Below are 16,669 nucleotides of genomic sequence, written 5' to 3' on the forward strand. Positions count from 1 at the left end.
TAAGTCCACCTGCAGGGTTTAACATGACAATTCTTATGAGCTCCTCTTGGGGACATCATCAACCTAGATTACTAGAACACAGTTTCCTTCTATAATCAACAAGTTACACTATAAGTAACACCATTTCCCAACTTATCGGGCATTTTGATTTATCGAGCTAAATCTTACCCTTTGATAAGTCAAAGAAATAAATATTAAATATATGTGCTTGTTATTATATTAGGATTAGGAGCACATACTTCCATAATAACTAAGGTCTAGTTCTTTTATTAAATCAGTATAAAAAGAACTTACTTTAAATGGTCCTACTCAATACACTTAGAGTGTACTAGTGTAATCTATTAGTCAAGATAAACTAATACCTAATTACACTACGACTATTCCAATGGTTTGTTCCTTTTCCATCTTAGTCGTGAGCTACTGTTTATAATTTATTAAAAATCGATAACACGATCTTCTATGTGTGACATCACATACTATGTTATCTACAATATAAATTAATTGAACATCTACATTTGGTATATATAAATGTAGACACTTGTCCAATGTGATTCTTATAAATATTTATACAAAAGCTAGACTTTTAGTATACACTCCAACAAGAGGGATAGAGAGTGGGAGAGTTGAGCATGAGAGAATTTAGGGAGAGGCAGAGAAGGAAGCTGAGTTAGGAAGTGATACTAGGACTTCAATTTCACCTAAATTTTTTTAAACACCTAATCTATGTTTGATTTTCTATCCTCAATGATGATTTGTTCTGGTAGACTAACCTTTGTATCTGATGTAAACTTTTGGAACTATACTAGCATATCATTCCAATTATCACCTAATTTCGGAATGATCAAAATTAGAGATTGTTTTCTAAGGGGACCATACCATGAGATCCAACAACCCCTAGTTAACACTCTCCTACTATATGACAATGAATTAGGATTTATCCATTAAGCTCTATGTCAGCCTAGGGTTCCTTGCGGCATACTTATCTACTCTCTTAGCCAACTCTCAATGTCTCGGTTGTTTATAGGTCAAAGGATTGGGTTCCCCTCTCGGTTGATCCTCGAACCCCCATGGGATATGAATCCCATACCTCTCAGCATCGAGATCATGCTTACATAGTATATATGGACCATTAACACATATTTCATCCAACAAGTAACATGCAAACTCAATAGATTAAATAGAATAATGTTTACACATTAAAGGGGCTAATTAATACTCTTAGAATCAAGAGAACTACTCCATTGCAAGGAAATTACAAACCAAAGACACTAAGAGAAGCATTCATACAATCCAAAATATAGAATAGAGGAAGAAATGCTTAGCGAGAAGATTGTTGATGTTTTCGGAATGGCTCCCTACTCCGGAGGTGGATGGATCATCGGGATGGATGGAGATGGTTGCTTTAGGGTTTTCCCAGGAGGGAAAATCTCTCTACCTAGGAAAAGGCCCCTAGTTCAAGATGAGTCAACCTAGAGTTTGCTTGACCCTTTTATACCTCCCCCAAGTTGTTCAAATCTATAGATTTACATGGCTCCACCGAAATTGGTTGTTCACCCCTTAGACCCTAGTTTTCTTAGGTTAGATGATGAATCAAAGTTGTACATATTGAAATTATCTATATTTTTATAGATGATATGACCATGTCTCAAATTGAGCCGAAAGTTATTGTCGTTCGAAGTTTGTTCTTTAATTTTGGCTGGAGGCTGACACGACCCATGTCCGCCAACACAAGCACCGATCTTTTGCTCTGGAAAATGGACAAATTTAACACGACCATGCCCAGAAATATGAGTGGTCATAGTAAAAGCTGTTCGAAGTCATTTTAACACTATTTTCCCCCCAATTTCTTCTATATAAACATGCTCGTATCATGGGATATTGTTGGAGCATGTTCTTTCATTAAAACTTCATTTTAGTGGTCTTTTGAATCCTTTTTCTTTGTGTAAGATTCATGTGTTTGGATTGATAATGAAGCTTGATGATGAGGCATGGTTACTGATGTGCATAAACTATATATATTTTTAAGCAATCTTTAATACACATCTACTTGTATTTTATGAAAATAATTTATGTTTATTGTATTCTATTTTATTATTATATCATTCCTCTTTTGTTTAGAAATTTGTTCTTTACATGTTTTGATTGATAAAACATTATTTGTAATGAAAATGGAGTAAAGGCACACATTGAAGCAACCTGTGAAGATCATTAATAGGGCTCGTGCCAAGAGGCATGACCATGTGCCCTCTCCTGAAGCAAATTGGGGCAGGCCATGCCAGTAGGCACGACCGTGCCTCCCACCAGAGGCCAACTAAGGGGTGGCCATGTGAAATCGCATGACCATGCCTCCTTCTAGAGCCGAATCATGGACTGGCGGTGGCATTTAGCATGACCGTGCTATGTTTCTAGAGTTGAATCATGGTCCAACCATGCCATTTGTCACAAGCAATCAATATTTATAGAGCCTAATGAGAGAGGAGCCATGCCTTTTGGCACGCTCGTGCCTCTCCATGCATGAGTCGTGGAGTCTGGGTCGTGTTACGCAAAAATAGGACTGTGTTGAATCTGAGCAAACTGTAGACTAATTTTGAAACTGCCATAACATTGTGCTCAGTTGTAGTTATAAGCTATTCTAGATACTAAAATATAGCTAACTTTAATATCTACAACTTTACTTCAGGTTTAACAAAGAGTAAACATGTTCTAGCCGTGATAAAAGGCACGATCGTGCCTCCTAGGCGTGGTTGCATTGGGTCCTCCACCCAGATTGTAGACCATACTTTAAATCATCATAACTTTTAGCTGGTTGGATCCAAAGACTGATCCAAATATAAGAATATATATAATTGTGAGGGCTACAAATTTAGTTAAGGTTAAAACACAAGAAAACTACGTATAAGGGGTGAAAATTCTATTTTAGCGGAGCCTTGTAAACCTAGAACATCTGGACAATTTGGAGGAGGTATAAAAGGGTCAATAAACTCATTTTTTGACTCATCTTGGTTTTTGGACTTCATCTCTCTCTCCTTGGGGGAAGAGTTCTTCCCTTAGGGGGAAACCCTAGAGCAATCCATCCACCTATGGAGTGTTGGGGATCTTGTGGTCGGCTAAATGGGGGGTTGAATATGTTGAACCCCATGGTTATTTTGATGTGATCAACCAAGGTTGGTTAGGTCCTGTTTGATTTTAATCCCTGTGTCTAAGTGTGCAGGAGCTTAGGAGCACAAGAAGTCGAGTGGAAGACGTAGCTAACGAGAAGGATGACACGAAAAGGGAGCTGATGGGCTTGGTGCCTCCGAAGGACGAAAGAGATATGGAAGAGTACACTGGTGGACGAGAAGAACGTACGTGACATTCGAGGGACGAGAAGCCAGAGCGGAAGCCTGCTCGAGGAGAAAGCCGAAAATTGGGTTCAGGTGAGCCCTATTTCGGTTGGCCGAAATCAGCCAAGCGATCGGATCTTCAGAAGAAGTTGAAAATGAGAAGTGATGTGTGTAAATTATATACACTTGTTTTGCATGTTTTGATGCACATTCACATATTTTGCGTATGCTTTATCTATGTATTTTTGTACTTCCATCTTTGCTTTTAGCATATTTACTCTTTCTATTCGAAGATATGCTTTTGTGCATTTTCTGTAAGCAGGAGTCGATTTTGGAGAAGAATTGATGTTCGAGGCAAAATCTACAATTGAACGAAGGAGGAAGGTACCATCACTGAGTGCCACACGACCCTGTCATGGGGAGTTGCCCAGGCCGTGTGGTGATCCTCACCCCTGCAGCACTAGCAGAATGAAGGAGTGTCCAGGCTGTGTGGTGGTGCTCACCCATGCAGCCTCTGCAGGAAGGAGGAAGGGCACGACCGTGGGAGTATCACACGGCCGTGTAAATTTTTGAAGACAAGCAGATCATGGCCGTATAGATCTACATGGCCGTGTAGATCTACATGGCCGTGTAGAACTACATGGTCGTGCAACATTTCCAGAAGCCAAGAAATCCCTAGCCATGTCCCAAACATGACCGTGCAAGAGTTTCAGAGCAAGAGGCAGAGCAGGCCGTGTAGATCTACACGGCCGTGTAAGGGGGCAGTGGCAGAGCATGCCACGACCGTGTGAGCATCACACGGTCGTGTCACCTGGGCAGTGAAGGGAATGGACCAGGCCGTGTGAGCTTCACACAGCCGTGTCTCAGGGTTGTGTGGCGCCCAAACCCCAGCTCTATATAAGGGTTTCTTCCTCATTTGAAAAGGGGAGTTCTCCCTGTTGGGAGAGGACAAGATTTGGGTGATTCCTCACCTTCTTGGAGGGATTTTTCGGCGATCTAAGGGCAGATCTTCAATGAATCGACTCCGGGAACGAGGATTGGATCCAAAGACTATTCTTCATCATAGATAAGCTTTTCTTTCCTTTCTATTCTTGTGTTTTGGGATCAAGATGCTTGTAATTTTCTTGTCTTTGGATCTCTTTTCTTGTTCTATGGATTAGATCTCTTTGTTCTAGGATGGAGGGAGTATTTGTAATATGATTTGATGTAAACTCTTGTGGATTTGCCAATTTCCTATTTCTATGATATTACCTTGTTTTGTATCTATTTGATCTTATGTGGATGGATGTGATGGGTCTTAATTACCATACTTGATTGAATGTTTGAGTGTCTTGTGGATCTTAAAGAGGTAATTCTTCATTCGATTATCCGAGGGATGTACGTGACAGACATGCCCATGTAAGGACTATTGAGGGATAATCTTGAAGGGGAAATAAGAACATTCAAGGGGATAGGATAGATTGTATGCATTAATCTTTATATCTTGATATGGTTGAGAAGTAATAAATTTCTATGTTGATTATTCGAGGGACGCACGTGATAGGCAAGGCCGTGTAAGGACATCATAGGAATAATTTCTAATTGATCACATTAGATATAGATTTTGGTCCTAGGCCGGTTGTCTATTGCAAGAGAGAATCGGTAACCTTCTACAAATGATGGACAATTGAGGAATAAGATTTGGTAGATCATTTACATTGAATAATATTACAAAGAAACCAAAACTCCTAGAGTACCCTTATATCATAGCCCTAATTCTTGCTTTTATGCTTTACTTTTCATAGTTGCACTTAGTTTTAAAAATCGATTGATTAGTTGTTTAGCTAATTCGTGTTGAGATATCTTTAGTGGTTATAACCAGTGCCCGTGGATACGATATCTTTCTTTATTACTGACGACGTATCCGTACACTTGAGGAACATTAACAAGTTTTTGGCGGCGTTGCAGGGGACAACACTATAACATTAGAGATTATTAATTGAGTTAGACTAAACATAACATTGTTAGTTAGAGCCCTAGAGCCAATCATTTGATGATTGTATGGACTCATGTATATCATATTCTTGTATATTAATAAAGGCATTTGTTTGGTTATTATACTTATTTGTATTAGTGCCAAATAGACTAAGTATAATAGCATTCTTGAGTAGAGGGTTCATACCTATATCAGTGGATTAGTTGAATCGATAGTGAGATGATATAGGGAACACTACTCTAAATCATTCCTAGTCGAGTATTCACATTCAGGGACAATGTTAATGCAATAAGACTCGCATGTAGGTCAGTTCGATGACTTGATCTCACAAGTCATGGATATAGAGATATCAAGCTGACACATGGGTATACATTGGAGAATGTATACTGAATGACCCGCCATGAGAAAGTATCATGGATCGTTATATGAGTGTCATATACTTTCTCATGTGGCTATTAGTATGACTATTAGTCCTTAGACCTGAAGTCACCATGGATCCCTACATAAGGAGTTATGTACTTTGGTTTCATCACCCGTAACTGGGTGGACTATAAAGGCGATTACTGGGTATATAACGAATTATGTAGAGGGATGTGAGTGATGTAGATGGGATCTATCCCTCCCATATGACGGGAGCGACATCGGTAATCTTGATAGAGTGAGACCACTAAGTGCATGGCCATGCCCAAATGAGTCAACATTAGATGTTGAGCTCATTTGATCGAGTGAGTCTACTTGGAGTTCAAGATTTAGATTGATTAGAGGATGACACAGTCTATGCCTCACATTGATCAATCTAGATGTCTAGGATAGAAGGACAATGTCACATATTTTGTGAGGAGTCACAATTAGTAGTCACAAGGTGATGTTGGATCTCAACATTCTTGTAACTTGGGTAGTAATGATGTGTTGCTAGATACCGCTCATTACTTATGCTCCTAAATGGGTTTAGGGCATTGCCAACGTTACAAGAACCTATAGGGTCACACACTTAGGACAATTAGATGGAGATTTGGTTCATATGATGAACCAAGAGGATTAGATTCATTTGATGAATCATATTGGATTAAGAGTAATCCAAATTGGGCTAATTGAGTTGGACTCAAGTTGATTCATGTATTTAATGAGTCTAATTTAGATTATGACTCATTAAATCAACTTAATTTAATGAATTAGATTCATTATATTAAGTTCGCTTGAATCATATGGTTGGATTAGATCAACCATGAGAGAGATTTGATCAAGTTTGACTTGATTTGAGAGGAAGAGAAAAAGTCATGTTTGACTTCACTTTTTGCCATATCACTAGTGAGTTGGCAAGATGTGGACCAATAGGATTGCTCCACATCATCAATGTGTGCCACCTCATGGAGGTTACAATCCTCCATAGCATTTAATGTGGCCGGCCCACATTAAATGAGGAGGTTACACATGTTGCCATGTCATTTAGTGAGGTGACAATATGTGGACCAATGGTGTTGATCCACATCATCCTAGAGTGCCACCTCATGGGGGTTACAACTCTTAGTGGTTTCATATTAATTGCAATGAATGCAATTAATTTGGTGGTTTTACCATGGAGAGTGGCCGGCCACTTTGGGGGTGAAGGAGAATTTGATTTTTCATTCAAGTGGTGCATCTTCTTCCTCCTTCCTCTCAAGCTCTCCCTCTCCCTCTCCTCCTTACTTGGACGAACCTTACCAAGGTGCTAGCACACCTTTGTGTGAGGTTTTCTCCACCTAAGTTGTCCGTGTGGATACTTCTAGAGGACCGGCGCTTGACGGTCTTGAGATCCGGCAACACCTTGGAAGAGCGGGATTCGCGTAGGGCGTGCATCAAGGGTAAACACTTTTTCCTCATAGATCTAAGTAGTAGATCAGTTTTTGAACTCGTACAAGAAATAGTTTTTCAAATTTTGTATACGAATCTTTGCACGGATCTACGGCTTTGGGTCCTTCGGGGTTTCCGCGACGCGAAAAAGTGGTTTTCGCGGCTCGAAGAACCCAACAGTGGTATCAGAGCCACGTGCAAAAACTTGTACGAGTTATTTTTTGGTTTTTGGAAAACAAAAAGCTTCTGTGATTTTCTGTAAAAAGTCAATTTTTATGTTTTTATGGGTAATTTTTCCTTATAGGCGAAGCACAAGTGTCTCGGCACTTGTAGGCTTCGGCTATCGGGAAGAATTTTCCCAAACGGCTTCGTTTCGACCCAAAATCTTTTGGGACAGCGGACTCGAGTGCCTTTAGATTGCAACGGAGCAACTCATGATGGTTAGATCGTGGGTAGGGGCGCTGCCCCTAACCCCGCAAGGGGATTTGCTCCGCGATCGCACCTGAAATCGCTAAAAACGAACCCGTCGGGAAGATTTTTCCGAAATGGTAATGTCACGGCCCAAATCGTTTTGGGACAGCGGGTTTGGGCGCTGTTGGATCGCAATGGGACCCTCGCGATGGTTAGATCGCGGGTAGGGGCGCTGCCCCTGGCCCCAAAAGGGGATCCGTTCCGCGATTGCGCCCGAAACCGCTAACCGGGACCGCCGGGAAATTTTACTTGTAAAATTGTAAAAAAAATTATTTTTAAAATTACAGAAAATAAGAAAATATATAATTTTGAATTATATATTAATTTTGTGATAGTCATGGCCCAAAACCCAATATGATTGGTTGTCTTGTAATTCATAATACGGCCTGCGTGCCGTGATGTGTTTTCGCGTGTTGTATTTATTTTATTATTCGCGACCTGCGCGTCGTGCCTCGTCTTTTATTCTTGTTGTAAATTAGATTTAGACTCGAATGTAACTCGAGTTTCGAATTGTAATGTACAAATTGGAGCTGTGGAGGGTCGACACGAGACGGAGTTCCGAGGCGGGCACGAGCAACACAAGGTGGTCATTGGGAGGAGCTTGGAGAAGCTGTTGACCCTAGGTTGACCATTCGATCTTCTCATTGGCTTGAGAAGATCGTAGTAGGGCCATTACTAAATCACAAATAGATTAATTAATTAATTATTATGTATCTGATGCATGTTTAATAGTTAATTAATTACTTAGTGCCTTAACGATTAGATTAGATCTAAGTCGTGCACATGATGCACCCTTGCGATTAGATTAGATCTAAGTCGTGCACAAGATGCATCCTTCTCGATTAGATTAGATCTAGATCGAACCAACTCTAAATGCCTAACCGTGTCGTGATACCTATCACTACCTCGATCACATGTATTGTTGAATCTGCCAAAGCAGAGCAATACATATTATCTTGGTAGGGTACGGAGGGACAATCTTGGTCCCGCCTATCAACGCATGGGTGAATACAAACTCAATTAGATTGAGTATTCCTAGTTACTCGGTTGGATCGAGTCAACTATAGGCATTATTCCAACGGTTGGAAAAGATAGGTCAAAATCACATCTATATTAACTCTCGGGCGTATTAGCCAAAGCTAACTCGAGTTTTAATATAAATGCGGATATTGATTCTATAAACAAGAGTTGCATAGAGATGTAATTGGTAATCGTTACCTACCGATCATACTAAGCCTTGGGCGTATTAGCCAAAGCTAACTCAAGGGTTAGTATGATGTGGATCTTGTCCCACAAGAATTAAGGTATTCAGTGGGAGCATCATTTAGTTAAAGGCCTAATTAAATGATTTTAAAAGAATATGATATTTATTTCTGCAAATTATTCTGTTGTAGATAACCATGACGTCAAATATGAACATTTTCTCTCTGCGATCTGTCCTTAAGAAGGACAAGCTCAACGGAGCAAATTTCCTGGACTGGGAATCCGAGAATAGTTCTCACCCAAGAACGTGCGCGTCGGAGCAGCCCATTCGGAGCCACTGCCACATGAGCTGAGCGAGATGCTTACAAGAAGCATCAAGATGATGCATTAGATGTGTCTTGTCTTATGCTCGCAACCATGAACTTTGAGCTTCAGAAGCAACATGAGTTTATAAGCGCTTACGATATGGTTGAACATCTTTGTCACCTATATCAAGGGCAAGCAAGGCACTGGAAGAGGAACTCCAAAGAATACCTGGAAGATCTTAAGAAGAAGAGAAATAAGATTTCTACTTCAGGTATAAATGTTATAGAAGTCAACCTCTCTATTTCTTCATCGTGGGTATTAGATACTGGATGTGCTTCTCACATTTGTACTAATGTACAAGCGCTGAGGAATAGCAGAGCATTGACAAAGGGTGAGATAGACCTACGAGTAGGCAATGGAGCACGAGTTGCTGCTATTGCTGTAGGAACTTATCATCTATCTCTGCCCTCTGGGCTAGTACTAGAATTAGACGATTGTTGTTATGTGCCTGCCTTGACAAAGAACATAATATCAGTTTCTTGTTTGGACAAGAGAGGATACTCGTTTATAATAAAGAACAAATGTTGTTCCGTCTTTTTAAACGATATGTTCTATTGTAGTGCACCTCTGATAAACGGACACTACATTCTAGACCTAGAGAGCCCTGTCTATAACATAAATACCAAGAGGATCAAGTTGAATGACTTGAACCAAACTTACCTCTGGCACTGTCGCTTAGATCATATAAATGACAAGCGCTTATCCCAGCTCCATAAGGATGGTTTACTGGACTCATTTGATTTTGAATCATATGAGATATGCGATTCATGCCTATGAGGCAAGATGACCAAGACTCCCTTTAGTGGGCACGGCGAGAGAGCGACTGATTTGTTAGGACTCATACATAGTGATGTATGTGGCCCTTTCAATGTCGCTGCTAGAGGCGGTTATAGATACTTCATCATATTTACTGATGACTTCAGTAGATACGGTTATGTGTACCTGATGACACATAAATCTGAATCCTTTGAAAAGTTCAAAGAATTCAAGAATGAAGTACAGAACCAGCTTGGCAAGAGTATTAAAATACTTCGATTCGATCGAGGTGGAGAATACTTAAGCCATGAGTTTCGTGACTATTTAGCTGAGTGTGGGATTCTATCCCAACTCACTCCTCCTGGAACACCACAGTGGAATGGTGTATCCGAAAGGAGGAATCGTACCCTATTAGATATGGTACGATCTATGATGAGTCACACAGATCTTCCGACATATCTATGGGGATATACTCTAGACACGACTTTCATACTCAACCGAGTTCCATCAAAGGCCGTGATAAAGACACCATATAGGATATGGACTGCGAGAGATGCCCAGGTGTCTTTCATGAGGATTTGGGGTTGTGAGGCTTACGTTAGACGTTAAGTCTCAGACAAATTAGGACCTAAATCCGACAAGTGCTATTTCATCGGATATCCCAAGGAAACTAAGGGATATTACTTCTACATTCCCAGTCAGCACAAGGTAGTTGTGGCAAAGACTGGGGTCTTTCTAGAAAGGGACTTTGTTTCTAGAAAGACTAGTGGGAGCGCGTTCGATCTTGAAGAAGTTCAAGATGCGAACAATTGCACTGATGCCTCGATGGAAGTTGAACTGGAACCACAAAGTGTTGTGGATGATGTTGTTCCACAAAGAGTTGAGGAACAACAACCAGTTCAAGTAGACATACCTCTTCGCAGGTCTGATAGGGTACGTCGTTAGCCTGAGAGATACTCATTTCTCTTGTCTGACCATGATGACAATGTGCTCATAGAGGATGAGCATACCACCTATCAAGAAGCTGTGATGAGACCAGATTCTGAGAAATGGCTAGAAGCCATGAGATCCGAGATAGAATCCATGTACACCAACCAAGTATGGACTTTGGTTGATCCACCTGAAGGGGTAAAACCCATTGGGTGCAAGTGGGTCTTTAAGAGAAAGACTCACATGGATGGACTTATCTATAAGGGTCGCTTGGTAGCTAAAGGTTTCAAGCAGATTCATGGTATTGACTATGATGAAACCTTTTCTCCAGTGGCGATGTTTAAGTCCATTCGGATCATGCTTGCTATTGCAGCCTACCATGACTATGAGATATGGCAGATGGATGTCAAAACCGGGTTTCTGAATGGAAACCTACTCGAAGATGTGTACATGACACAACCTGAGGGTTTTGTAGATCCACAACTAGAGTATGCAAGCTGCATAGGTCCATTTATGGACTAAAGCAAGCTTCTCGGAGCTGGAATCTTCGATTCGATGATGCGATCAAACAGTTTGGTTTCATCAAGATCAAAGATGAGCCTTGTGTCTACAAGAAGGTTGTAGGGGACATAGTTGTCTTCCTCATATTATATGTGGATGACATACTACTCATTGGGAAGGACATCCCTATGCTTCAGTCTGTCAAGACCTGGCTAGGGAGTTGCTTCTCAATGAAGGACTTAGGTGAGGCATCCTGTATTCTAGGGATACAGATCTATAGAGATAGATCTAAGAGATTGCTTGGCCTAAGTCAGAGTACATACATTGACAAGGTACTCCTTCGGTTTGCCATGCAGAACTCCAAGAAGGGATTTCTGCCGATGTCACATGGCGTGAGTCTTTCGAAGACTCAAGGTCCCTCTTCTAGAGAGGAGAGAGACCGCATGGATCAGATCCCTTATGCCTCAGCCATAGGATCGACCATGTACGCTATGCTATGTACTCGACCTGATGTCTCGTATGCTTTGAGCATGACGAGCAGATACCAGTCAGATCTAGGTGAAAGTTACTGGATAGCGGTCAAGAATATTCTTAAGTACTTAAGAAGGACTAAAGAATATTTCTTGATATATGGAGGCAATGATGAGCTAGCTGTAAAGGGTTACAGTGATGCTAGCTTCCAGACCGACCAGGATGACTATAGATCGCAGTCGGGGTTCGTGTTTTGCATTAATAGTGGTGCTGTGAGCTGGAAGAGTTCGAAGCAGGACACAGTAGCTGATTCTACGACAGAGGCCGAGTATATTGCTACATCAGAGGCAGCAAAGGAGGCAGTTTGGATTCACAAGTTCATCACTGAACTTGGGGTGGTTCCTAGCACAGGCGACAGGAACCTCGATCAATGGAGCTATAGCACAGGCGAAGGAACCTCGCTCACACCAGCGGACCAAGCACATACTACGGCGCTTCCATCTCATTCGAGAGATTATCGATAGAGGAGATGTGAAGATTTGCAGAGTACCTACAGAGGCTAACATCGCAGATCCCTTGACCAAGGCTTTGGCACAGAGGAAGCATGATGGTCACACTAGGTCATTAGGCCTTAGAGCCTATACTGATTGACACTAGTGCTAGTGGGAGATTGTTAGTTAGAGCCCTAGAGCCAATCATTTGATGATTGTATGGACTCATGTATATCATATTCTTGTATATTAATAAAGGCATTTGTTTGGTTATTATACTTATTTGTATTAGTGCCAAATAGACTAAGTATAATAGCGTCCTTGAGTAGAGGTTCATACCTATATCGATCGATTAGTTGAATCGATAGTGAGATGATATAGGGAACACTACTCTAAATCATTCCTAGTCGAGTATTAACATTCAGGGACAATGTTAATGCAATAAGACTCGCATGTAGGTCAGTTCGATGACTTGATCTCACAAGTCATGGATATAAAGATATCAAGCTGACACATGGGTATACATTGGAGAATGTATACTGAATGACCCGCCATGAGAAAGTATCATGGATCGTTATATGAGTGTCATATACTTTCTCATGTGGCTATTAGTATGACTATTAGTCCTTAGACCTGAAGTCACCATGGATCCCTACATAAGGAGTTATGTACTTTAGTTTCGTCAAACGTCACCCGTAACTGGGTGGACTATAAAGGCGATTACTGGGTATATAACGAATTATGTAGAGGGATGTGAGTGATGTAGATGGGATCTATCCCTCCCATATGACGGGAGTGACATCGGTATTCTTGATAGAGTGAGACCACTAAGTGCATGGCCATGCCCAAATGAGTCAACATTAGATGTTGAGCTCATTTGATCGAGTGAGTCTACTTGGAGTTCAAGATTTAGATTGATTAGAGGATGACACGGTCTATGCCTCACATTGATCAATCTAGATGTCTAGGATAGAAGGACAATGTCACATATTTTGTGAGGAGTCACAATTAGTAGTCACAAGGTGATGTTGGATCTCAACATTCTTGTAACTTGGGTAGTAATGATGTGTTGCTAGATACCGCTCATTACTTATGCTCCTAAATGGGTTTAGGGCATTGCCAACGTTACAAGAACCTATAGGGTCACACACTTAGGACAATTAGATGGAGATTTGGTTCATATGATGAACCAAGAGGATTAGATTCATTTGATGAATCATATTGGATTAAGAGTAATCCAAATTGGGCTAATTGAGTTGGACTCAAGTTGATTCATGTATTTAATGAGTCTAATTTAGATTATGACTCATTAAATCAACTTAATTTAATGAATTAGATTCATTATATTAAGTTCGCTTGAATCATATGGTTGGATTAGATCAACCATGAGAGAGATTTGATCAAGTTTGACTTGATTTGAGAGGAAGAGAAAAAGTCATGTTTGACTTCACTTTTTGCCATATCACTAGTGAGTTGGCAAGATGTGGACCAATAGGATTGCTCCACATCATCAATGTGTGCCACCTCATGGAGGTTACAAGCCTCCATAGCATTTAATGTGGCCGGCCCACATTAAATGAGGAGGTTACACATGTTGCCATGTCATTTAGTGAGGTGGCAATATGTGGACCAATGGTGTTGATCCACATCATCCTAGAGTGCCACCTCATGGGGGTTACAACTCTTAATGGTTTCATATTAATTGCAATTAATGCAATTAATTTGGTGGTTTTACCATGGAGAGTGGCCGGCCACTTTGGGGGTGAAGGAGAATTTGATTTTTCATTCAAGTGGTGCATCTTCTTCCTCCTTCCTCTCAAGCTCTCCCTCTCCCTCTCCTCCTTACTTGGCCGAACCTTACCAAGGTGCTAGCACACCTTTGTGTGAGGTTTTCTCCACCTAAGTTGTCCGTGTGGATACTTCTAGAGGACCGGCGCTTGACGGTCTTGAGATCCGGCAACACCTTGGAAGAGCGGGATTCGCGTAGGGCGCGCATCAAGGGTAAACACTTTTTCCTCGTAGATCTAAGTAGTAGATCAGTTTTTGAACTCGTACAAGAAATAGTTTTTCGAATTTTGTATACGAATCTTTGCACGGATCTACGGCTTTGGGTCCTTCGGGGTTTCCGCGACGCGAAAAAGCGGTTTTCGCGGCTTGAAGAACCCAACAAACATTTCTTTTCTTTTCGTTAGCATAGTTGTAACTAATCTTTAGAATTCTGTTTTCATAATTTTTGCATATCTTTCTACTTCTTGACAATTTGTTTTATTGCAATTCTAATTCTAATTTTGCATTCTTGATTTCTAGCATTCTAGTCTAGCTTTTCTCTGTTTTTCTTTTGATTTAAAGTTTTCTCTACTTTTCTTTTGTAAACATATCTTGCAATATTGTTCTTGTGTATGAGAAGATCAAACTTCGTAAAGGCATCAAGAATAACAAGAACTTATAAACACATTAGTTGATTAGCATATGAATTATTCTAGACATTTTTCTTTTTCCTTTTGTCTTTTCTTTCTTGTTTTCATTATGCACTTTCTTTCTTGTAATTTAAATTCTACATTTTCTTTCTTGCTTTTCATATTGCATTTTATTTCTTGTCTTTGATTCTTCAATTTTTTCTTCTAATAAATTTTTTTCTCTTGAATATCCATGAGCACTAACATGTCAAGCAGACCCATGAGAAATTTTTCTACACCCTTTTCTTCAAGATTTTTATCTCCCATTGTGTAACCTCAAATTGAAGAAGAAAGTTTCCAACTAGACCCAGAGTTAATTTCCATGATACAAGGCCACAAATTTAGAGGAGAAGTATCAGAAAGTCCTTATCTGCATCTTGAAACATTTTAAGAGATTTGTGATATGGTGAAATGTGAAGTAGTGTCAGCAGATGCAGTTCGATTGATGGCATTTCCTTTCAGTATCAAGGATAAAGCAAGGACTTCGTTATATTCTCTCCATCCTCAAAGTATCACAAGTTGGGAGCAATTGGAGAAGCAATTTCTGAATAATTTTTTTCCTCCAAGCAGAATAGTGTATATGAGGAATTGCATAACAAATTTTGCTCAGGCATATGGAGAATCATTATTTGAAGCATGGGATAGATTCAAGAGCCTTTAAAGACAGTGCCCTCATCATGGTTTTGAAAAATGGTTGATTTTGCACATATTCTATGGGGGAATTTCTTTCTCAAACAAGAGTTTATTGAATTCATCAGCTGGAGGATCTTTTATGGACAAAAGTGTAGATGAAGTATATATGTTAATTGATCAAGTGACATTGAACCTCCATGAATGGTCGAACATAAGTTGGATGAAATTTCCCTCAAACATTCATGAAGTGCAAGCCATAAATACTATAGAGCTTGTCAAACAAATTGTAACTAAACCATCTATGAGTCTTGAAAATCACAAGTCACAGAACGGGGAGTTCAAACATTTGGGGGCAAAGATTGAAAGTATTGTTTCAAAGTGGTTTAAAGGAGATCCCTCTCCTTCGCAGACAAGATCTAGTGAAAAGTGTGATGATGTTGGGTTATTGATCACACCAACACTAGATAAGAAAGTTGGATCTCCTCCAAAAGCTCAAAGGGAATTTGGGAAAAAGGAAGTTCAATCTTTCCCAGGACCTTCACTAAGGGTTCCTTTTCCACAAAGGTTAGTGGGGGTCAATGAAAATAAAGACTTTGGCAAATCTTATGACACTAATATGGTTCAGTGCAGGTTTTTGAATGTATACGAAGATGAGGACTCTTCAGATGATAATTTTATTGATAATGCAGTCATAAATAATTTTTCAGATCTTCTTTCAAATTTTATAGGGTGTTATAGTGACATTTAATTTTCAGATGATGAATGTGATGTGGTAGATCAATTTAAAACTGCAAGTGAAGTTATTGATCCACTTGTTATTGACTCTCCTTTTGAGGATATAGATGTTGGTTTATTTTTTGATGTCTGCATTGATGATAATGATATGGAAGAATATGTAGGGAGCTATGTTATGGAAGCAGCATTTCAAGGATCACCACATTTGTCCACAAAACCCTTAGAGGTTGTAAGAATTGATCATGTTGTGGAACAATGTGTAGGGACTTTTGCAGAGCTAGCAGAGTCTCAAGAATCGCCATCATTGATATCATCAACACCTGAGCCAGAGTTAGAACCATCATTTGATTCAAAGGAAGTCACATCTACATGTTTAGAAATTTCAAGTATCTCTCAGCAAAATAAGGTTAGTATTTCTTGTGATCTTTTGAAAAATTTTATAGAGGTACCTATCATTGACTTTGTTGGATGCGATTCAGTTTTTATTTCTTATTTTGCTTATCTTAATATGGTTATGGCTCTATCTTA

At 39.9% G+C, this 16,669-nt stretch overlaps 1 non-coding gene across 1 annotated transcript; it reads right to left on the reverse strand.

Annotated features, from left to right (window-relative positions):
- Positions 1-15,351: 15,351 nt before the first annotated feature.
- LOC122049804 lies at positions 15,352-15,457 on the reverse strand. Its single transcript, XR_006131060.1, has one exon. It is a non-coding gene; the product is annotated as a small nucleolar RNA R71 (small nucleolar RNA).
- Between the last annotated feature and the right edge of the window lie 1,212 nt (positions 15,458-16,669).

This window comes from Zingiber officinale, chromosome 2B (assembly GCF_018446385.1).
Source record: "Zingiber officinale cultivar Zhangliang chromosome 2B, Zo_v1.1, whole genome shotgun sequence".
NCBI classification, from domain to species: Eukaryota; Viridiplantae; Streptophyta; class Magnoliopsida; order Zingiberales; family Zingiberaceae; genus Zingiber; species Zingiber officinale.